We start from the raw sequence: 23973 nt of genomic DNA on the forward strand, positions 1-23973 counted from the left end.
ACAAGCTAATTAGCTTATGCTAAGATAAAGAATTCATAGAATCACTTGTGATATTTAGCATCTTGTTCAAGCCCCACCCAGTCTCTTACCTGCTCACTGCCATTCTAAGCATCCAGAGCCAAGAGAAAAAAATCTACACAAACTTAGAAAATTTCCAAAAGGTATCAACATTTTGAAAATTTTTGCTATTGAATTGAACTACTGGAGGGGCATCAAGAAAGCAGTAAGATACATAATAAACTCTTTACGTACACCTGGATATTTTAACACAATTTGTTTTTTGCTTTTTGGGGCCACACCTGTGGCATATATGGAGGTTCCCAGGCTAGGAGTCAAATCAGAGCTATAGCCGCTGGCCCACGCCACAGCATCATGAGATCCGAGACAACTATGAGACCTACGCTACAGCTCACAGCAACGCCAGATCCTTAACCCACTGAGTGAGGCCAGGGATGGAGCCTGCAACCTCATGGATACTAGTCAGATTTGTTTCTGCTGAGCCATGAGGGAAACTCCATGGATATTATAACACAATTTGTTAAAATGGGATTAAGTATGGCACGAGGTGCCATTTTTTGGAGATATTCATTCCTTAATATTCCTATTGTCCTCCAAAAACTACACCAGGAATAAAACATAAATGCCAGTTTTTATCTCCTCTGCCTGATTCTGATGTCTGTTTCAACAGGTGAAGAGCTGCAAAGTGGAAGGGGAAGGAGTGTCCATGTGCCAGGCACTGTCATGGGGCTTTATGTGCATTATTTCATTTAGCCCTGAGCAATAACCCAGACAATATTGTTATACTCATTGTGCAAGGAGCAGTGGAGGCCACGGACTATACAATTTGTCTTAGAAAGCACAGCTAGCAAGTGGCAAAGGCTCAGATTCCAAACCAGGTCTAACTGACTCCAGAGCCTGTGAGCTTACTCACTATGATACACCACATGTCTATGGAACCAGCTCTCTCATACATAATATATATTTTAGAAAGCATTTCTTTTCCATTATAAAAGTAATTCAGACCTTCCAGGTCTAGATGACTGAGTGAGCACATATTGAAACATTCCCTTCTACTACAAACATACAAATGAATTATAGAGAAAGCCCCCGGGTGGACTGTAAACCTCTAGCTACAGGGCCTGCTACTGGGAACTCATGAGGAGCTGAGGTCAGACAGGGGTGTGAAGTCAGGGCTGGACACCATGCTCTCTGCTCAAGAATCCTGACTAAAAGGAGTTCCCACTGTGGCTCAATGGGTTAAGAATCCAACTATGGCAGCTTGAGTCACTGTGGAGGCACAGGTTCAATCTCCATCTCGGCACAGTGGGTTAAAAGATCTGGCATAGCTCACAGCTGTGGCTTAGATTCAATCCCTGGCCCGGGAAACTCCAACATGCTGTGGGAGTGGCCATTCAAAAAAAAAAAAAAAAAAAAAAAAAAGGATACAGACTAAAACAGCTTGTTTAGATTTATAACCAGAAATATGTCTCTTGCCTACAGCAGGACATGGATAGAGGGGTATTTACATAACTAGAAGCTGACTCACACTCAATATCCAGAATATAGTTTCTGCCCAGAGCAGGGACAGCAGACTACTAAACTAAAATCAAATTTAAAGACAGAATCTGCAACCAGGAAATCATCTAACAGTGAAGAAGAAAACTGCACAAAGAGCTCTCAGACAAATGACAAAAATGCATGAGTCTATCTAGTGCCATGAAAAACAGTGAACAAATGCAATAATTTATGCTAGCAAAAATTCAGATAACACCTTCAAAGAATTAAAATACACACATAAAAATATATGTTATTGGGAGTTCCCTGGTAGCCTAGCAGTTAAGGATCTGGGGTTGTCACTGCAGTGGCTTGGGTCATGGCTGTGGTGCAGGTTCAGTCCCTGGACCAGGAACTTCCATGTGCCATGGGCACATCCCCCCATGACCAAAAAAAAAAAAAAAAAAAAAAAGGTAAACTAAGCAGATATCAAAAAGAACTGGAAATACTGAAAAATTAATTGAATAGAAGAGACACTTAGTAGTTTGGACATAGATAAACTTACAGTTAATAAATTATAAAATATAACTAAAGTAATTATCCAAGACTGAGTCTAAAGAAACAGAAATGGAAAATTGAGACTTCCAATTGTAAAGAATAAGAGTTCTAGGAGTTCCCTGGTGGCCTAGTGGTTAGGATTTGGTGTTTTCATGGCTGAAGCCCAGGTTCAGTCCCTGGCCCAGGAACTTCTGCAAGCCATGGGTGCAGCTGAAAGTGGGGAGGTGGGGGCAGGAAGAGTAAGAGTTCCAGAAATGGAGAACAAAGAAAATAAGGGCGATGTAAGATTTAAATGCCTATGAGATTATCCCAGAACTGAAGAAAGACATGAGTCCTCAGGTTGAAATAAGTCCATAATTGAGAATATTAAGGATAAAGAGACAAAAAACTTTTTCTTTTTTGTCTTTTTGCCTTTTCTAGGGCCACACCCGAGGCATATGGAGGTTCCCAGGCTAGTGGTCTAATTGGAGCTGTAGCCACCAGCATACTCCAGAGCCACAGCAATGCAGGATCCAAGCCTCATCTGTGACTTACACCACAGCTCATGGCAACACTGGATACTTAACCTGCTGAGCAGGGCCAGGGATCAGACCTACAACCTTATGGTTCCTGGTTAGATTCGTTAACCACTGAGCCACGACAGGAATTCCAAATTTTTTTCTGTTTAGGGCCTCATCTGTGGCATATGGAAATTCCTGGGCTAGGTGTTGAGTTGGAGCTGCAACTGCCATCCTACACCACAGCCACAGCAATGTCAGATCTGAGCCACATCTGTAACCTATGCTGCAGATTGTGGCAATGCCAGATCCTTAACCCACTGAGTGAGGCCAGGGATGGAACTCACAACCTCATGGATACTAGTTGGGTTCTTAACCCACTGAGCCACAATGGAAACTCCCAAATAGAAAATATTAAAAGGTATCAGAAAGAAGACTGCTCAGACTGACAACAGATTTTCCTCAGCAATAATAGATACCAAAGGATAATGGAATAATAATCATAAATGGGCTGAGGGAAAAATATGGCAAATTTTGTAAATGAGAATTCTATACCCAAATAGGCTATTACTCAAGAGCAAAGGTGACATGAAGACATTTTCAGACTTATGAGGACTAGGAGATTATATTTTCTCTAGTATTTAAGAGAAATATGTAAATATAATGAAAAAATGGAATGCCAGATGAAACAGAAAACAAAGAAACTGGTAAAAACGCTATAAATCTAATCAATGTTGACTTGGAGTTCTTGTTGTGGCACAGGGGAAATGAATCCAACTAGGAACCATGAGGTTGCAGGTTTGATCCATGACCTCACTCAGTGAGTTAAGGATCTGGTGTTGCTGTGGCTGTAGTGTAGGTCACAGATGTGGCTCAGATCTGGCGTTGCTGTGGCTGTGGTGTAGGTTCCCTAACCTGGGAACCACCATAAGCCATGGGTGTGGCCCTTAAAAAAAAAAAGTAAATAAATGTTGACTCTACCATTGATGACAGTTTTTGAAACTGGGATCCAGAAAACAGAAGCAGACAGAATACAATTTACCCTTGAACAACACAGGTTTAACTTGTGAAGATCCATTTATACATGGGATTTATTTCACTAAATACGTACTGCAGTACTACACAATTAGCTGATTGAATCCATGGATGCAGAACCACAGATACAGAGAGCTAAGTGAAAAATTATATGTGGATTTTCCACTGCACAGAATCAGCAACTCAACCCCCATGATGTTTAAGGGTCAAGTACAGGCTCAGCTCTACTACCTAACTCATTCCATGAGACTAGCATACTTTAATACCCAAACCTGATAGTGATATTACAAGAAAGGAAAATGATACACTAATAACTTTCATGAATATAGGTGCAAAAATCCTCAATGAAATATTAGCAAATCAAAGTCAGCACTTCATTAAGAAAATTATACATCATGACTAAGTGAGAGTTATTCCAGGTATGCAAAACTTTTTCAACATTCAAAAATCAATTAATCTAACCTATCACATCAACAAGCTAAAGAAAAATCATATAACCATGCCATTTGATTCAGAACAAAAGCATTTGATAAAATTCAACTTCCATTCATAATTAAAAACTCTCAGCAGGAGTTCCCGTCGTGGCGCAGTGGTTAACGAATCCGACTAGGAACCATGAGGTTGCGGGTTCGGTCCCTGCCCTTGCTCAGTGGGTTAACGATGCGGCGTTGCCGTGAGCTGTGGTGTAGGTTGCAGACGCGGCTCGGATCCCGCGTTGCTGTGGCTCTGGCATAGGCCAGTGGCTACAGCTCCGATTCAACCCCTAGCCTGGGAACCTCCATATGCCGCGGGAGCGGCCCAAGAAATAGCAACAACAACAACAACAACAACAAAAAGACAAAAACAAAACAAAACAAAACAAAAAACTCTCAGCAAACTAGAAATAGAATGAAATTTCCTCAATTTGATAAAGAACAGCCACAAAAATCTGCAGCTAACATCACCATACTTAATGGTGAGAAACTGAAACAGGAGAGAAGCGGGCAGGGCACAACTCTTAAATGAATGACATAGTCCTTGCGGATATGATAAAAACTGGTTAGAACCAACTAGGTCCAAGATGGTAGAGGATTTGACTTCCAGGGTACCTTGAGTTTCATTATACATTCATTGCAACACATTACCATGCAGAATGACATGCCCACAAGTGCCATGACAGTTCCAAGAGAGACTATAAAAGGTCAAAAAGTGAATGGTGGCCCAATTCCTGAAAACCCCCACGCCTTCCTAGATATAGTTGGAATAATCCTCCTACTCATTAGCCTATGCAATTGCCCAGCCTTTAAAAACTCACTCCCCATATCTTAGGGTCTCTTCCTCTCAGCTTCTGAAATGGCCCACAATCTGTGAAGTGTGATTCTTCCAGGGCTGCTCTCTTGCCTTTTGAGATGGGTACATTTTGTGTATCTTTCAATAAATCTACTTCTCGCCTATGACTTTGCCTCTTGCTGAGTTCCTTCTGCACTGAGACATAAAGAATCTGAACTTCATTAAATCCTCAGACCAGGTGTGTGATTTTAATTTAAAAAAAACCCAGTAAGTTCCAGTCCCAATCTGAGGTATATGGTCTCAATACCAAAGGTTTTCTCCCTAAGATCAGGAACAAGGCTACAATGTCAACTAATTAATTTTATACAACATTGTACTATTGTTTCACTAAGACAATAACATAAGAAAAGGAAATAAAAGACATACAGATTGGGAAGGGAAAAAAATTGACCTCGTTCACAGAGGACAAGGTGTCTATGTAGAGATTTCCAAGAAGTTACAAACAAAACTCTCAGATATAAGCAATTATAGCAAAGTCACTGGATACAAGGTTAATGTTATAAAAGTTAGGTTTTTCCTCATAAGCCATTGGTGAGTAATTGGAATGTGAAATTAAAAGCATAGTGCCACTTATATTAGCACCCCTCACCCTAAAAAGAAAATATTTACATATAAATCTAACAAAATATCTTCAGGATTTATGCGCAAAAAACTAAAAACTGATTTTCAAAAAAACCCAAAAAAGGTCTAAATAAATGGAGAGATAGTCTTTATTTATTTATTTATTTATTTCTCTTTTTAGGGCTGCACCCACAGCATGTGGAGGTTCCCAGGCTAGGGGTCAAATTGGAGCCACCTTCCTGCACTACAGCCACAGAAACAATGGATCCAAACCTCATCTGTGACCTACACCACAGCTCACATCAATGCCAGATCCTTTAACCCACTAAGAGAAGCCAGAATCGAGCCCACATCTTCATGGATACTTGTCAGATTCTTAATCCACTGAGCCACAGTGGGAACTCCTGGAGAGATATTCTGTATTTAAGAATCAGAAGACTCGATATTTTTCTTCTGTCAGTTCTTCTCAACTTATAGATTTAGTGCAATTCCAATCAAAATGCTGGCAAGCTACTTCGTGGATACTGACAAACTGACAACCCAAAGTTTATATGGAAAAGTGAATGCCTCAGAATAGCCAACGCAATACCGAAGAAGAAAAGCACATTTGGAGGACTTACATTCCCCAACTTCAAGACTTACTATAGGAGTTCCCACTGTGGCACAACAGAAACAAATCTGATTAGTATCCATGTGGGTGTGGGTTTGATCCCTGGCCTCGTTCAGTGGGTTAAGGATACAGCTTTGCCATGAGCTGTGATACAGGCTGCAGACATGGCTTAGAACTTTCATTGCTGTGGCTGTGGCATAGGCCAGTAGCTGTAGCTCCGATTTGACCCCAAGGCTGGGAATATATGCCACAGGTGCAGCCCCAAAAGGCAAAAACAAAACAAATAAAAACTTACTGTAAAGCTACAGTGATCAAGATAGTATGGTATTGAATAGACATACTGATCAATAGAGTAAAATTGAAAACTCAGAAGTAGACCTACTCAAATATAGTCAACTAATCCTTGAAAAAGGAGCAAGGGCAATTCCATGGACAAAGGATAGTCTTTTCAACAAATGGTGCCAAAAACTTGGACATCCATATGCAGCAAACTCAATCTACACAGTGGCGTTCCTGTGGCTTGGCAGTTAACAAACCTGACTAGAATCCATGAGGACATGGGTTAAGGATCTGGCGTTGCCATGAGCTGTGGTGTAGGTCACAGACATGGCTCTGATCCCACATTGGTGTGGCTGTGGTGTAGGCCAGAGGCTACAGCTCTGTTTTGACCCCTAGCCTGGGAACTTCCATAAGCCACAAGTGCAGTTGTTTAAAAAAAAAAAAAAAAAAAAAAAAAACTAATAAAAACTTGTTCTGTGAAAGACACTGTTAAGAGAATGGAAAGATAAGCCATATACTAAGAGAATATTCATAAAATACACTGTTAAAGTACTTGTATCCAAGAACTCTTAAAAGTTAACAAGAAAGCAAACAACTCAATTAAAAAATAGTTAGAGATCTGAACAAAAACCTCAACAAAGAAAACATCAAGATGGCAAACAAGCACATGTAAAGATGCTCTGTATCTTTTATTATTAGAAAGTTTCAAATTAAAACAATGAGACACAACCACATACCTATTAGAATGGCTAAGATGCAGAAAACTGACAATAGCAAATACTAACAAGGATGAAGAGCCTTAGAAATACTCATTCATATCAGACACAACTTAGAATAGATTTACAAAGAGATCCTGCCGAGTAGCATTGAGAACTATGTCTAGATACTCATGTCGCAACAGAATAAAGGGTGGGGGAAAAAATGTATACATGTAAGGATAACTTGATCCCCTTGCTGTACAGTGGGAAAATAAAATAAAACTAAATAAATAATTTAAAAAAGAGAGAAATACTCAGTCATGGCTAGTAGAATGTAAAAGGGTACAGTCACTCTGGAAGACAGGTTGGCAGTTTCTTACACAACTGAACATGGTCTTACTATATGATTCAGCAATCATGCAATCATTCAACTGAATTGGAAACTTACATCTAAGCAAAAATTTGCAAGGAAATGTACATTGCAGATTTATTCATAATTATCAAAAACAGAAAGCAACCAAGATGTCCTTCAATATGTGAAGTCAATTTAAAAAAAAACTGTGCTATCTCTATAAAATGAGATATTATGTTAAAAATAAATAAGCTATCAATACATGAAAAGACACAGAGGAACCTTAGATGCTTATTACTCAGTTAAAGAAGCCACTCTGAAATCACTCCATTCTAATGATTCCAATAATGTAGTACGTGCAAAAGACAAAACTGTGGTGATAGTTAAAAAATCAGTGGTTTTCCAGGAGCTTTGGGGAAGGGGAGGGATGAATAGGTAAAGATCATCATATAATGATAAAGTGATCAGTCAACATCAGACCATCTAAATATATTAAGCAAATACTAACAGATCTGAAAGGAGAAATAGGCAAAAATACAAAAATAGTAGAGAAATTTAATATCCCATTTCCAAAAATGGATAGATTATCCAGACAGAAAGCCAATTAGGATATTTTGGATATGAACTATACTTTAGACCAAATTACCCTAACAGAGTATAATATAACAGATCATTCCATCTAACAGTAACACAATACACATTCTTCTCAAGCACACTGAGAACATTCTCAGGGAGAGACCATATATTAGGTCACACAACAAGACTTAAAAAACTTAAGGAGACTGAAATCATACTAAATTTCTTTTCTATCTACAGTGATATAAAACTAGAAATCACTAACAGGAGGAAAACGGCAAACTTTACAATTATGTGGAAATTAAACAACACTCCTGAATAACCAATGGGTCAAAGAAGAACTCAAAAGGAAAATTTTTAAAAATATTTTGAAACAAACAAAAATGGAAGTTCAACATACCAAAACTTATGGAATATAACAAAAGTAGTTTAAAGAGCAAAGCTTATAGCAAAAAAATGCCTACCTTAAGGAAAAAGAGGTCTCAAATAAACTACCTAACTTTGTACCTTAAGGAATAAGAAAAGAACAACAAATGAAGCTCAAAGTTAGCACAAGGAAAGAAATAACAAAGACTAGGGCAAAAATAAAAAAGCAATCAGGGAGTTCCCATGTGTTTCAGAAGGTTAAGGATCCAGCGTTGTCATTGCAGCAGCTCAGGTCACTGCTTTGGAGCAGGTGCAGTCCCTAGCCTAGGAACTTCTACATGCCACAGGTGTGGCAAAAAAAAAAAAAATAAAAGAAAATCAGAGAAACAACAAAAACAGATCTACAAAACTAAGGGCTAATTTTTTTTTTTTAAAAGAAAATTGACAAAATGTTAGCTGGACTACTAACAGAGGAAAAAAAAAGAGTAGACTAAAATTTTAAAAATCAGAACCAAAAGAAGAGATAATACAATTGATACTACAGAATCATAAAAGATCATATCAGACTACTATGAATAATGAATAATTATGAATAATTAATAATTATGCCATCAAATTGGACAACCTAGAAGAAATAAATTCCTAGGACCATACAAATTACAAGGACTAAATCATGAAGACACAGAAAATATGAAGAGACCCATAAAGAGTAATGAGAATGAATCAGTAATTAAAACCTTCTGAACAAAGAAAAGCCAGGACCAAATGGTTTCATTGATGAATTTTACCAACCATTTAAAGAAGAATTAATACCAATCCTTCTCAAACTCTTCCCAAAAATTGAAAAGGAATGAACATTCCCAAACTCATTTTACAAGGCCAATATTATATCCTGATACCAAAGACAGATAAGGACACTACAGAAAAGTAAACACAGACCAATCTCTCTCATGAATATAGATTCAAAATTTTCAAATTATATTCAACCATATTCAACACATTAAAAGTATCATTACACCATGACAAAGTGGGATTTATCCCTAGGATGCAAAGATCATCTGACATGGCATATCACTAAATTGATATACCACCTTAATAGAATGAAAGATAAAAATCATATGATCATCTCAATAGATGCAGAAAAACATTTTGATGAAAACACATTGTTTCATGATAAAAACTCTCAACAAACTGGATATAAAAGGAACACACTTCAGTATAATAAGTTCATGTGTGAAAAGCCCATAGCTAACATCATATTCAATGGTAAAAGGTTGAAAGTTTTCCCCCAAGATTAGGAAGAAGACAAAGGTGTCCACTCTCACTACTCCTATTCAACAGAATAGAAAGACCTAGAGAACAATCAGGCAAGAAAAAGAAATAAAAGGTAACCATACTGGAAAGGAAAAAATAAAACTGTTCGCAGATACTATGAAAGTATATATAGAAAATCCTAAAGACTCCACCAAAAAACTGTTAGAACTAATCATTGAATTCAGTAAAGTTTCAAGATTAAAAAAAAAACCAACATAGAGTACAATTTAGAATCTGTCAATTTTAGCTTTTCAAACTGTTATGGATTTGATATAAGTTGTAATAAACCTATAGATGAATGTGGCAAGAACTGACGTCTTAGTATTAGTTATCCCTATGCATGAACATGGTATCTCTTCACTTATTTAGATCTTTTAACAACTGTTCTCAGCAATATTTAACAATTTCAATGTGTAGGTCTTGAAATATATTATTAAATGCACTCCTACATATTCTATGTTTTTGATTCTATAATATACATAATTTTCACATTTCATTCTATAAATGTTTGCAGGTTTTGGGTTTTTTTTTTTTTTTGCCAATATGTAAGAAATATTTTTTTTTTTTGGTAAATTGACCCTGTATCTCGTCAACTTGCTAAACTTCTTTACAAGTCCTAATAGCTTTTTTGGTTGATTCCTTGGAATTTTCTTCTATATAGGATCATGTCATATGCAAATAAAGATAATTTTACTTCTTTTTAAAAAACTAGTATACAGAAATCAGTTGTATTTCTATACATTTACAATAAAATAACTGAAAAAGAAATAAAGAAAATCCATTTACAATAGCAACAAAAAGAACAAAATGCTTGGGAATAATTTTAACCAAGGAAGTAAAAGATGTTTTTACTAAAAACAGTGAGACTATGGAAGAAATTAAGAACACATAAACAGAAAGATATCCCATGTTCATGAATCAGAAGAATTAATATTGTTAAAATGTCCATACTTCCCAAGCCATCTATAGATTCGATGTAATCGCTATTGAAATCCCAGTGGCATTTTTTAAATGATTTTTGCCATTATAGCTGGTTTAGTTTTCTGTCAATTTTCTACTGTAGAGCAAAGTGACCCCATCACACACATATACATACATCCTTTTTCTCACATTATCCTCCATCATATTCCATCACAGCTGACTAGATATAGCTCCCTGTGCTATACAGCAGGATCTCATTGCTTATCCACTCCAAATGCAATACTTTGTATCTGTTAATCCCAGATTCCCAGTCCATCCCATTCCCTCCCCCTCGGCAACCACAAGTCTATTCTCCAAGTCCATGCTTTTCTTTTCCGTGGAAAGGGTCATTTGTACCAATGGCATTTTTTACAAAAAAAAAAAAAACAAAAAAACAAAAACCAAAAAAAAAAAAACCAGAAAAATCAATCCTACAATTAGTAGAACCACAAAAGACCCTGAATAAATTCTGAGAAAGAACAGAGCCAGAGGCACCATACTTCCTGATTTCATACTATATTACAAAGCTTAGTAGTCAAAACAGTGACATTAAAAAAATAAAAAAAAAAAACACATAGAACAACAGAATAGAAATGTGAGCCCTGAAAATTCTCAAATATACAGCGACTAATATTTGGCAAGGGAGCTAAGAATACTCAATAGGGAAAGGAGAGTCTCTATAATAAATGGTGTTATGAAAACTGGATAATCACATGCCTAATAATCAAAGTGAACCTCTTTCACCACTCACAATAATTAACTCAAAATGGATTAAAGACTTAAATATAAGACCTAAATCTGTCAAACTTGTAGAAGAAAACAGGGGAAAAGCTCATTGACATGGGTCTTAGCAACAACTTCTTGGATATGACACAGTAACAAGGCAAAAATCAGTAAGTGGGACTACATCAAACTAAAAAACTTCAAACCAGAAAGAAACTATCAACAAAATAAAAGGTGACCTACAGAATGAGAGCAAATATTTGTAAATCATAAATCAAGAGTTAATATCCAAAATATATTTTTAACAAGCTCATACAACTCAGTAACAAAAACCAAACAATTTGATTAAAAAATGGGCAGAGGAATGGAATAGACATTCTCCCAAAGTACACATAAAAATGGCCAAGTAGACAAAAAAGTGCTTAATATTACTAATTATCAGAAAAATGCATGTCAAAAACTATGAGATAATCACCTCACGCCTATTAGAATGGCTATAATAAAAAAGATAAGAAATAACAAGAGTTGGAGAGGATGTGGAGAAAAGAGAATCTCTGTGCACTGTTGGTGAGAATGTAAATATAACTTCAAAAAATTGAAAATAGAACTACTATATGATCCAGCAATCCTGCTTCTAAGTATATATCCAAAGGAAATGAAGTCAGGATCTCAAAGAGATATCTACACTCTCACGTTCATTGTAGTATTGTTCCCAGTAGCCAAGATATGGAAACAACTGAACTGCGTATTGATGGATGAATGAATAAAGAAGATGTGGTACACACACAATGAAATCTTGTTCAGCCATGAGCAAGGAGGAAATCCTGCCATTTGTGGTAACGTGAATGGACCGTGAGAGCATTATGCTAAGTAAAATCAGTCACACAGAGAAAGAGAAATACTATATGATCTCACTTATATCAGAATCTAAAAAAGCCAAACTCATAGAAACAGAAGATAGCATTGTGGGACTGACTGTTGGGGGAAGTGGGGAGATGTTGGTGGAAGGCTACAAGTTTCCAGTTAAAAGATGAGTAAGTTCTGAAGTAGTAATGCACAGCATAGTGACTATAGTTATCAACACTGCAATACTGTGTACGCACTTGAAAGTTGCTATGCGATTAGATTGTATATGTCTCAACAACAAAAAATTATGTGAGGTGATAAAGGGGTTAACTAACCCTATTGTGGTAATCATTTTGTAATAAGTAAGTGTATCAATTCAACTGTGTACACCTTAAACTTACATAATGTTGTAAGTCAACTAAATCTTGATAAAGCTAGAGTGGGGGTTGGGGGGAAAGGAAGAAATCCCATAATCCTTCACCTCAATCCCTTGAATGTTAACATCTTACTTCACCCATGGAACCTTATGAAAGTAAGAAAATTACCATGGATACAATACTACCATAATCTACAGATCTTATTAAATTCTAATTGCCTCTCTAATTACCTCTTCTGTCCCTTTCCTCTCCAGGATCCTTCCAGATGCTAAACTGCAGTTAGTTACTGTGTCTCCTTGGTCTCTTCCAATCTGTAATGGTTCCCTAGTCTTTACTTGTCTCACAGTCGTGACACTTTTTTTTTCTTTTTTGCTTTTTAGGGCTGCACTCGTGGCATACGGAGGTTCCCGGGCTAGGGGTCCAATCAGAGCTGTTGCTGCCAGCCTACACTACAGCAAGGATCCAAGCCGCATCTGTGACTTACACCACAGCTCATGGCAATGTTGGATCCTTAACCCACTGAGCGAAGCCAGGGATTGAACCCACAACCTCTTGGTTCGTAGCCGGATTCATTTCTGCTGAGCCACAATGGCAACTCCACAATCTTGACACTTTTGAAGAGTACTAGTTATTGTGTTGAATGCCCTCCATTTGGGGTTTATCTGATGTTTTCTCATGATCAGATTGAAATTATCTATTTTTAGCAAGAATAGCACCAAGGAAATGAGCCCTCAGTGCACCATGTCAAAGGAGGAAGGAGCCTCATATGTTGTCACTATGTCTTATTCCTGATAACATTAGCCTTAATCATTTTGTTAAGGTGGTGTCTGCTGGGTTTCTCCACTGTTAAGATACTGTTTTTCCTTTTGTAGTTAATAAATATCTTGAGGGAGCTACTTTGAGGCTATACACATATCCTGTTTCACTTCAATTTTTTCTTTTAAAGCCACGCTTGTGCCATATGCAAATTCCTGGGCTAGGGGTAAAATTAGAGCTGCAGTTGCAGCAACACCACAGCCACGGCAACACTGGATCCAAGCTGCATCTGCAACCTACACTGCAGTTTGCGGTGATGGCAGATCCTTAACCCACTAAGTGAAGCCAGGGATCTAACCCATATTCTCACGGTGGCAGTGTAGGGTTCTTAAACCACTGAGTCACTACGGGAACTCCTCACTTCAAATTTTACCCAATAATTTTAACTTTCAATAGTGGCTCACACCTGCAATAACTTTTGCTCTCATGTCTGACGGTGATTTTATTTATTTATTTTTGCTTTTTAGGGCTGCACCCACAGCATATGGAGGTTCCTAGGCTAGGGGTCTAATCAGAGCTACAGCTGCCAGCCTATGCCACAGCTGCAGCAACACAGGATCCAAGCTGCATCTGCAATCTACACCGCAGGTCATGGCAATGCTCAATCCTTAACCCACTGAGCAAGGCCAGGGATTGAACCTGAAACCTCATGGTTACTAGTCAGATTCATTTCCACTGCACCACAACGTGAACTCCTGATGGTGATTTTATATTTCCCTCATTAATTTTATGATTACTATTGTAAAATTCCCTCATTATTAATTATTATGAGTAACAAACTCTACGGAAGAGCTGTCCTTTCTCATCCATTCACTTGTTTGCTTCTAAGAGTCTGTCATATACTTATTTTATTCTAGGGGTTATTCTCTAATGCTATCATTATTTATTTTTTTGCTCAAATTCTTCTAGCCTTGGCCATTGGGAGGCTCCTTCAGGTTGGTTTCTGCTTCCTTTTAACATGTTCTCATCCTTTTTTAAGCATTTCCTTGCTTTCTGTCTCCTCAACATACTCTAGACTCTTCTTGTATTTTCATGCCCAAGACTAGGAATCAACCACTTGTACAAAACACTTGGCTCCTTTTATTTAGAAATGGAGTTCCCATCATGGCGCAGTGGAAACAAATCCAACTAGGAAGCATGAGGTTGTGGGTTCAATATCTGGCCTCGCTCCTTGGCTTAAGGATCTGGCATTGCCATGAGCTGCGGTGTAGGTCGCAGACGTGGCTCAGATCCTGCATTGCTGTGGCATAGGCTGGCAGCTATAGCTCTGATTAGACCCCTAGCCTGGGAACCTCCATATGCCACAGGTGTGGCCCTAAAAACTTAAAAAAAAAAAAGGAAATGAATACCTGGGCCCTAGGTGAGCTTGTTGTCACTGGAGTCATTGCATGTAGGTCCTCTCGGAGACCAGAACACATACACGTAACTTATTATATATTAACCCACACAGGCATACACATCCATATTTCTGTATCTACGTACCTGTCTCTGTACATATGATGTGTATGACACATGTATATGTAAACATATATTCATACTGATATTTCAGATTCCAATCCAACACCCCAGGCCTCATTCTAGCCACCTCCTTTTATTTGTAACTTCCTCCTCTGACAGTGAGAAATCCAATTCTCCACATCTACAATCTATTTACTTATTTGTCCACCCCTAGTCTACACCTAAAGTGGGTTCAGAATTGCTACCCCATACTCCTGTGAGAAACAAATGTACTAGGAGTCCAGTATCTGTGTACATCATTTTTATCCCTAGATACCTGACAGTGTCAAGTCAGAAATCCTGTTTTCTGAAGGGTACTTAGATTAGTTCTTTTCTTCCCCACTCCTTTCAATGTGGTCACGTTATGCATCTGTATTGTGGTTAGCTTCATTTGCAACAGTTTATCTCCTATTCACATACATCATCCTGATTAATTTTTTAAAAATTTACATACAGTAAAATTCACTCAGAGGTTTGCAGATCTATGGGTTTTGACAGAGGTATAGATCCATATATCCACCGCCACCGTCTAATCCCCCTTCAGCATTCTCTCAGGCTGCCCCCTTTGTGATCAACCCCTATTTCAGATGTTTTTCCATCTCTGATTTTGCCTTTTCTAGGATGTCACATAGTGGATTCATGCAATATGTAGCAGATTCATGCAATATGTAGCTTTGAGGATTTGGCTTCTTTCACTTAGCAAAATACATTCATTTTACTCTAGGGGTCATGACCCGATGTTATCCTTATTCATTTTGTTGCTCAGATTCCCCAGTTATGGCTGTTGAGAGCTCTTTCAAGCTGGCTCATGCAATCTTTGGACACATCCTCATCGTGTTTCTGGCACTTCCCTACTCTCTGGCACCGCAGCTGGTCCTGGCTTATTTTGTTCTTTTTCAGTCCTGGAATCCCATCCCATTTCTTCAGGAAGCCCTATGGACCTTGAAGAATCCACTCCAGGGTACAATCTGCCCTCAGAGAAGTCTCTTGTTTATCCCCTGCAGTGCCCAGGAGAGACAGAGGCAAGGGCTGTTCGCATCAAAAGGCACAGAGGCGGTAGAATTAAGGGGCTAAGGGCAGAGGTGGGTTAACTGTGTAATGCAGGCTGTAATGCAGGGCTCACACCAATGCTGACAACACTGTGTCGCTACAGCTTCTCTGGCAACATTTCCAGACAGTCCTGGACACGGAAGGCGCTTCAAGGTTTTCAAATATGGTACTAAGCCTAGGATGTCCCGTTCATGTTGAGATGCAGTCTCACTGTCTTTATACCAACTGCCCTCCTGCTCCCAGCCACTGATCATCACATCACAGTAGGTATTTTCACTGACTGAAATGACCAGTGGTTTTCTCCTCAAATTACCTCAGGTGAGGAACCCCTTCATGTCTACCTAAAGACAGTGTTTAAAACTTAACATCTAAAACATATGAAGGAGTTCTCGTCGTGGCGTAGTGATTAACGAATCCGACTAGGAACCATGAGGTTGTGGGTTCGGTCCCTGCCCTTGCTCAGTGGGTTAATGATCTGGCGTTGCCGTGAGCTGTGGTGTAGTTTGCAGACGCAGCTCGGATCCCGCGTTGCTGTGGCTCTGGCATAGGCTGGTGGCTACAGCTCCTATTCGACCCCTAGCCTAGGAACCTCCATATGCCGCAGGAGCGGCCCAAGAAATAGCTAAAAAAAGACAAAAAAATAAATAAATAAATAAAATAAAACATATGACGCTGTAAGAAAAAGAATGTATGTATGTATGTGTGTATGTGTGTGTGACTGGGCCACTTTGCTGTACAATAGAAAATGGACAGGAATTCCCATCGTGGCTCAGTGGTTAATCAATCTGATAGGAACCATGAGGTTGCAGGTTCGATCCCTGGCCTTGCTCAGCGGGTTAAGTATCTGGCGTTGCCGAGAGCTGTGGTGTAGGTTGAAGATGTGGCTCGGATCTGGCATGGCTGTGGCGTAAGCTGGCAGCTACAGCTCCAATTAGACCCCTAGCCTGGGAACCTCCACATGCAGCAGGTGTGGCCCTGAAAAGACAAAAAAAAAAAAAAAAAAAAAAGGACGGAACACTGTAATCCCACTATAAAGGTAAAAATAAAAATCATTAAAAAATAAAAAATAAAAATAAATAAAATACATTATGCTTGGAAAGTCCAATGTGGTACAGCAGGTTAAGGATCCAGCATTGCTGCAGCTGTGGTACAGGATCGAGCCCTGGCCCCAGAATATCCATATGCCACAGATGGGGCCAAAAAATAAATAGCATATACAATTCTTTCAAAACTCCTTGCTAAAGCCAGCTTTATCAAGGGCAGGCTGTCATAGTTCCCTGGGGTTGCTATGGGAACCCGTGTCTGTGAATTTCAAGTGATACCTAGTTAGCAGCCGGCTGTTAGCAGCTATTTGGAAGAAAGGATGTTTCCCTTTCCTATGAAAGTGGAACATTTCTCTCTTCAGCCTGTGAACAATTAGCCAGTGGGGATTTTACTCACATAAGACAAGCCACTGGCTGGATTCCTGCTCACTGAAGGAGTCGGGGTGGTGGGGAGGGTGGGGCGCAGGCGGGAACTGGCTCAGACCTGCTCTATCAGGAGGACGCAGCAGCTGAGTCCGCCCTTCACTGGCAAAGGCTAACATCTCTGAGGCAGGGAAGCCAGGTGGAGCCTGCAAGGTACATGACTGTCGTGGGGGCAAGAAGGAGCTTTAGCTAGCAGGAACCACTGTGTGTACTATGGTTTCTGTTGGCGCCAGCACCACAGGACAGATTTCTGACCCTTCCCCTTTACATCCTGGGCTGCAATCCCACTGCTTATCCCCAGGTGCCTTCTTAGCCATCAACAGTCACTTTGGATGAGTTGCCTTTATTAGCTAATCTGAACCCAGCAAATTCCCATGTTCCAGGTGCGACCCAGAAGCCTATATGGCAATGCTCGTCCAGGTGAGGCCTGCAACCATCAGGTTTCCATAAGCCCTAGGCCTGGCCTGCTAACCCTAAGACACCAAGGCTGGGTGCAGTGAGCCTTGCAGCCACTCCTGCAGGTCTCAGCCTCCCTTGCTCTGGATGCCATGGCTCTTTAGAGTCATCATTAAGCAAAGAGCAGGAGTAAACACTGTCATCTAAGGCAATGGTTCTCCTCCATGACTACTCATCAGAAACATGTGGATAAGTGGAGTCATTTATAAACCAAATGAACTTAATCCAATGATTCAGTGGCTCTAGGGTGTAGCTGGGCTTGGATTTTGAGACACTCCCTAAAGGATTCTAACTGGTGGTCAGAGAAGAACACTCCTGTCCTAAGAACATCTCTAATCCCAAACAAACAACAAAACGCAAACTGACCGTCACCGGGAGGTAGTGGTGTGCCGTAACTTGGTTCAGTTCTTTCTTTTCTGGCCACACTTGTGGTATTTGGAAGTTCCCAGGCTAGGGGTCAAATCAGAGCTGCAGCTGAAGCCTATGCCACAGGCACAGCAACAATGGATTTGAGCCATGTCTGTGACGTACATTGCAGTTTTCGGCAACACAGGACATTTACCCTGCTGAACAAGGCCAGGGATCGAACCTGCATCCTCATGGACACTAGTTGGATTCGTTCCCACTGGGCCACAATGGGAACTTCTGTTCAGTTATTAAACTAACTTAGAGGGAAAAAAATTCCTCTAGGTTGAATCTGCTCTCAGACATATCTTCACTCTCTGTAAACAGGGGTAAGAGGGTCAGAAAAACAGATGTCACCCTGAGCATTGTCCCACACTTGTGACTTGGCTCTCACAGTAAATAAGAACAAAGAATTTTCTTTTTTTTCCCATTGGTTCAGTGATTGTCCCCTATCACTGAATATGGAAAATGGACTCCAAAGTCACAAACCACTATGAGGAAATGCAGGGTTCAAACGCAAAGCATCACAGGTTGGGGAACGTCTCAGGCACTGACCTTAAGCAGGACTGTGAAGCAGGCGTCCCTGCCACACCCCATGGCTGAGAAGGGGCAGGGCGCTTTCTCAGGGTCTGGAAGACAAGGGGAGATGGGGCAGTAATGATTACCATCACCTCAAAATCAAGCCTTTAGGCAAGGCTCCCATGAGAGACAAGGAAGCACAGGGAACCCCAGAGAGGGTGGTGATCAGAGCGGAGGAAAGCCCCAGTGGGCTGACCATTTAATGACCCTGCATCTGAGAGTGAGTGTTCAACTCTGCAGATGAGACCAGTAGGGGTGAGAAAACCAAGCAGGGATGGCTGTGGGAGAGAAAAAGGGACGTATCTGTAAGTCAAGTCAAAAGTCATCAAAAAGTTGCAGGTCACGAGGCCTGACTTCTTTACTTAAGAGACATGGGAAATGAGTCACTAGAAGGTGAGGGGACTCAGCCTGGTCACATAGCCAGTTGAGGGCCTGGAGAGCCCAGATGACCACTCTCTCAGTCTGTCCTGCCCAGTCTGAAAACACCTTCTGAGCACTGGGCCTCTGACATCAGGTCCTAGGTCTGAGGGATGCTCCAGAAACCCCTGTCGTCAAGGAGGTCACTGCCAACTCGCATGTCCTGTACTGGTTTCCATTGCTGCTATAACCACCACCTCAAACAACACACATTTATTACCTGACAGTTCCATGGTTCAGAAGGCCGATATGGGTCTCACTAGCTAAGATCATGGTGTTGGCAGGGCTGGGCTCCTTTCTGGAAGCTCCAGGGAAGAATTCTTTTCCTCGCCCTTTCCAGCTTCTAGAGGCCACTGCATCCCCAGCTCACGGCCCTCTTCCTCCCTCTTGAAAGGCAGCAAAGTCAGACAAAGATCTCATCCGACTTCACCCTGCCCTCCCTCTTCTCCTTTTAAGGACCCTAATGACCACATTGAGTCCATCTGGATGAACCAGGATAAATTCTCAATCTTAAAATCAGCTGATTAGTAACCTTAATTCCCCTTCGCCTGTAACAACACAATCACAGGTTCCGGGGATCAGAAATGGACATCTCTGGGGAGCCACCTTCTGCCTGCCACACTCCCCATGAGTTTTGTGACAACCCAGCTGTGGCGGGGGGGAGACGGGCTAGGCATCTGAAAGCTCAGGAGCTGAACTAGGTGTCAGCAGAAGAAAACAGCACCTATGGTTCTCCCGGGATGGAACCTCTGTGCAATAAACACAGAGAAGGGAGGTTTGAGACAAAAGATTTTTGTGGGCCTCCCTCACTTCATCACGCACTGGTGTGTTTCCCAGAAAGCGGAAACGTTATGCAGAGTCAGGGGAGCCAAGTTCTCTCCCAGGGCCAGAGGCATAGTATCTGGAATGAGCCAGAAGTTTAAAAGCTAACCTGTTAAGAAGTCAGCCAAGAGCAAAGAAGGTCAAAGCAGCCCTGCCCCCACTACACACTGGCTGGGTAATTCTGAGCCGCTCCCCATGTCAGCAGGTGGGCCTCATACAAACTTTAACTTGAAAGGACTATTTGGAATGGAAATAGGCTCCTGCCTGGTCTCCTGACTTTGGCTCTCCTTCCACCTCCCTGCTGCCCCAAAGATCTTTCCCAAGGCAAACCCAGGCCCTGGAGTGGAGCTCAACCCTGCAGGTGCTGCATGCATCCTTCTCCATAAGGAAAGGCTGGGTAGGCTCTACCCAACCTGGGTCTGCCTGCAAGCAGCTCTCTTTCCTGAAAACACGACCATCTTAGCAGCCTCAAGGCCTCTAGAATCAATCAACTCCCTCTCTTTCTGGAAAACTCAAGACCAATTATCACTCCCCCAGGGATTCCCACAGGAGCTGACTGATGCCTCCCCTCATCTTTCACGGCTATTTCCTGCTGGGCTGAGGAGGAGGGTAGGGGTATCATTTTCTTATATTTCCCCAGGACCTACTGAGCAAGGGACCAGGCACGGTGGGTGCTCTGGAAATGTTTGTCACATGAGGAGGGATTATAGAAGGTTGGCGTGTTCTGCTCTCCCGGTTCCCTAGGAATTAGGAATTTGGAAGTAGAATCTGAATGGGTTTCATTAATGTATGAAATGAGACTAAGTCCGCAATTAAAAGAAAAATCATGTTGGCAGTTCTGATAGATTGCTGGCAGTCATGGCCACAGTAAATGGTGCCCCTATAGCCACTTGTGCTGCCTCCATGACATCACGACTCCTCCCATTAAGAGGCAGAATGTGGAGTGTCCGTCATGGTGCAGTGGTTAATGAATCTGACTAGGAACCATGAGGTTGCGGGATCGGTCCCTGCCCTTGCTCAGTGGGTTAACAATCCGGTGTTGCCGTGAGCTGTGGTGTAGGTTGCAGACGTGGCTCGGATCCCGAGTTGCTGTGGCTCTGGTGTAGGCTGGTGGCTACAGCTCCTATTTGACCCCTAGCCTGGGAACCTCCATATGCCGCGGGAGTGACCCAAGAAATGGCAAAAAGACAAAAAAAAAAAAAAAAAAGAAAAAAGAAAGAGGCAGAATGTAATGTCTCAGCCCTGGAATCAGAGCTGGCCTGGCGACTGGCTTTGGGCAGCAGAATGTAGCAGAGGTGGTGATGGGCCATTTCAAGTCCAGGCCTCCAGGGGTCTTGAATGCTTCTGTTCTTCTTTTAGGACTCCTGCCTTGGCCATGAGGGCATGCCTGCTGGAGGAAGAGAGAACAAGCATGGAATAGTCTGCAGAGTAGAACTGATTCATTGTACCTGAGGCTATGCTCCACCCACCAGCCCCCAGCTCCATCACCAACTGACCCCAGAGTACGCCCAACTGAGTTCAGCCAAGCCTGGCTCAAATCACCAGAACCACCCACTCCACCTACAGACACATGAGCAATAATGGCTGTTGTTACTAAAATTGGGAGGTTTTGTTACACAGCATTTTTATGACAAAAGATAATACAGGACACCTGATAGCTGACAAGCAATCTTGAGTTCTTGGCTGTTGTGGGAGTGGAAAGGAGGGAGACAAAAAATCCATCTTTTTTTTTTTTCCTTTTTAGGGCTGCACCTTCATCACATCCTTGAGGAAGGCTGTGTTTGGAACATCATAACAAAAACAAAGATAAGAGCCATTCTGACCCTGCCGATGGGACAGAGGTGGAAGTGAGAGAGCAGGGGGGGAGTCACGGGCCTGGAGTCTGGCGGAGTGTGGGGAGGCAGGAGTCCGCTAGAGGCATCCTGAAGGCTGGACGGGTGGATCAATTCAGCACATCCTGAGCACATCTGCGTCTGCCTGCAATGGATTTGGCCTTTCTCCTAACATCCCCTCATAACTCACTGGGCCTGAGTCAAAGTTAATTTGGGAATTCCCCCAAAGCACACATCAGAATTTTTCTTAACAAAAATGAGGAAGGAGGATAGAGGAATTGCTCTGCCCCTGAAATGTATCCACCATTCAAAGCCCAGCTCACATCTCACTGCCTCCTAATGGGAAGGACTCTCTCCTTCCTCTGAATCCCACCAACAGTACCTGAGGGCCGCCAGGCACACAAATGCACATGTCACACAAGCATTTGCTGACTTGCCCAACCTTGAAAATAATCTAGGCTACTTCAGGTGCAAATGCGCAGCATTTAAACAGGCTGAGTAAACTTTATTTTTCCATTGAAGTTTTACATTTTCCTGAAGTTGGTAAAATAAGCAATTTCTTTGAAGTTTCACAAATTCCAGTCACATGTAATCAAATAGTTGTAATTTCTTTTTGTTAAATAGTTGAATTGCTTTTCCTTACAAACTCCGGTTCAACATGCAGTGAGGAATGAACACAGATCAACTTTTGTACTGATAAGTGTCTAGTCTTTCAGATTTCTTGGCTCCTTTTTTAAAAGAATTGAGGTAGAGTTGATTTACAAATATTATGTAAGCTTCAAGTGTACAATATAGTGATTCACAGTTTTTAAAGATTATATAAAATTTTAAAGATGAAGGAAGAACTGGGGAGCCAACACCACATAGGACATTGCTTCTGTAGGAAGTGTGTTCTGTTCTGGAACAGCCAGCCTGCAACTGAGGCATCAGCCGTTTTTCCTTCGCATCTTCAAGCAAAGGAGAAGTACATCTGCCTGCAGGGCTTTTAAATTTCCATTAAGAAGGGGTTTCAAAAACATTTTTTTAATTAAAAAAATTGTTTTTTGCCATGCCCACGGCATGTGGAATTTCCAGGGCCAGGGATCAAACCCACGCCGCAGCAGAGACCCAAATCCCTGCAGTGACAACACTGAATCCTTAACCCACTGAGCCACTAGAGGAACTCCTCAAAGACATTTTCTATGATTTATCTGTTACTCTAGTTCAATTCACCTCTTTGACCAGAAGTCTCCCCAACCCCTGAACCAGCAATCACTTCTTTCCCTAAACTACAGCAAGTTCTGTCAAGAAGGCTTCCTCTCTTTCCTCCCTCTCACACACTTCAGCTCTTTGCTTGCCAAAGTGCTCTGATTATGGGAGGGCCAGAGTGTAGAGTCATTGTTCCACAGCTGTGGTGGCCACATGAGATCACCTGCTTTTCCCACTTGGGTCCACAGGAGCCAACTTTTTCCTCTGGAAACAGTTGTGTGGCCAGGACCAGATGGGTGCAGCCACTGAGAGCGCTCCCTCCTGGGAAGGGCCCGTGGGGGCAGTGAGGTGGAGACACTAGGGGGACAGGCAGCAGACCAGCCAAAGTAGGCCTGGCGGTCAACGGTTGACAGATGTCAGGCCTGACACCCCACCTCAACGACTACTTTGCCATGATTTTCCTCTTTCAATTATTATTTCCTCACTTATTTTTAAATAACAAGTAAACATGGAAATGTGGAAAATTTCAAACCTATAAAATTAGGAACATATAATGAACGCCCAGCTTCAATAATTGCCTACTTATGGCCAATCTCATTTCCTCTATACATCCACCTATTCCCCTCCCTCCTAATCATTTGGACATGAATCCCAGGTATAATATCATTGTTTTTTTCTGTAAATACCTCAGTAATTCTAAAAGATATGGACTCCTTTTCAAAAGACAAAAAAAAAAAAAAATACTATTATCAAATGTGAAAAGATTTAGTGTAATCCCTGTCAAAATTCTTTTTTTTTTTTTTGTCTTTTTGCTATTTCTTTGGGCCGCTCCCGCGGCATATGGAGGTTTCCAGGCTAGGGGTCGAATTG

At 41.2% G+C, this 23973-nt stretch overlaps 1 protein-coding gene across 1 annotated transcript in view; it reads right to left on the reverse strand.

Moving 5' to 3' along the window:
* CGNL1 (cingulin like 1) overlaps positions 1-19665 on the reverse strand; it is a 204184-nt gene extending 184519 nt beyond the window's left edge. Inside the window, exon 1 of the mRNA XM_021094667.1 lies at positions 19482-19665. The gene's annotated coding sequence lies outside the window, so the exon portion shown is untranslated. The remainder of the gene's footprint in view (positions 1-19481) is intronic.

This window comes from Sus scrofa, chromosome 1, assembly GCF_000003025.6.
Source record: "Sus scrofa isolate TJ Tabasco breed Duroc chromosome 1, Sscrofa11.1, whole genome shotgun sequence".
NCBI classification, from domain to species: domain Eukaryota; kingdom Metazoa; phylum Chordata; class Mammalia; order Artiodactyla; family Suidae; genus Sus; species Sus scrofa.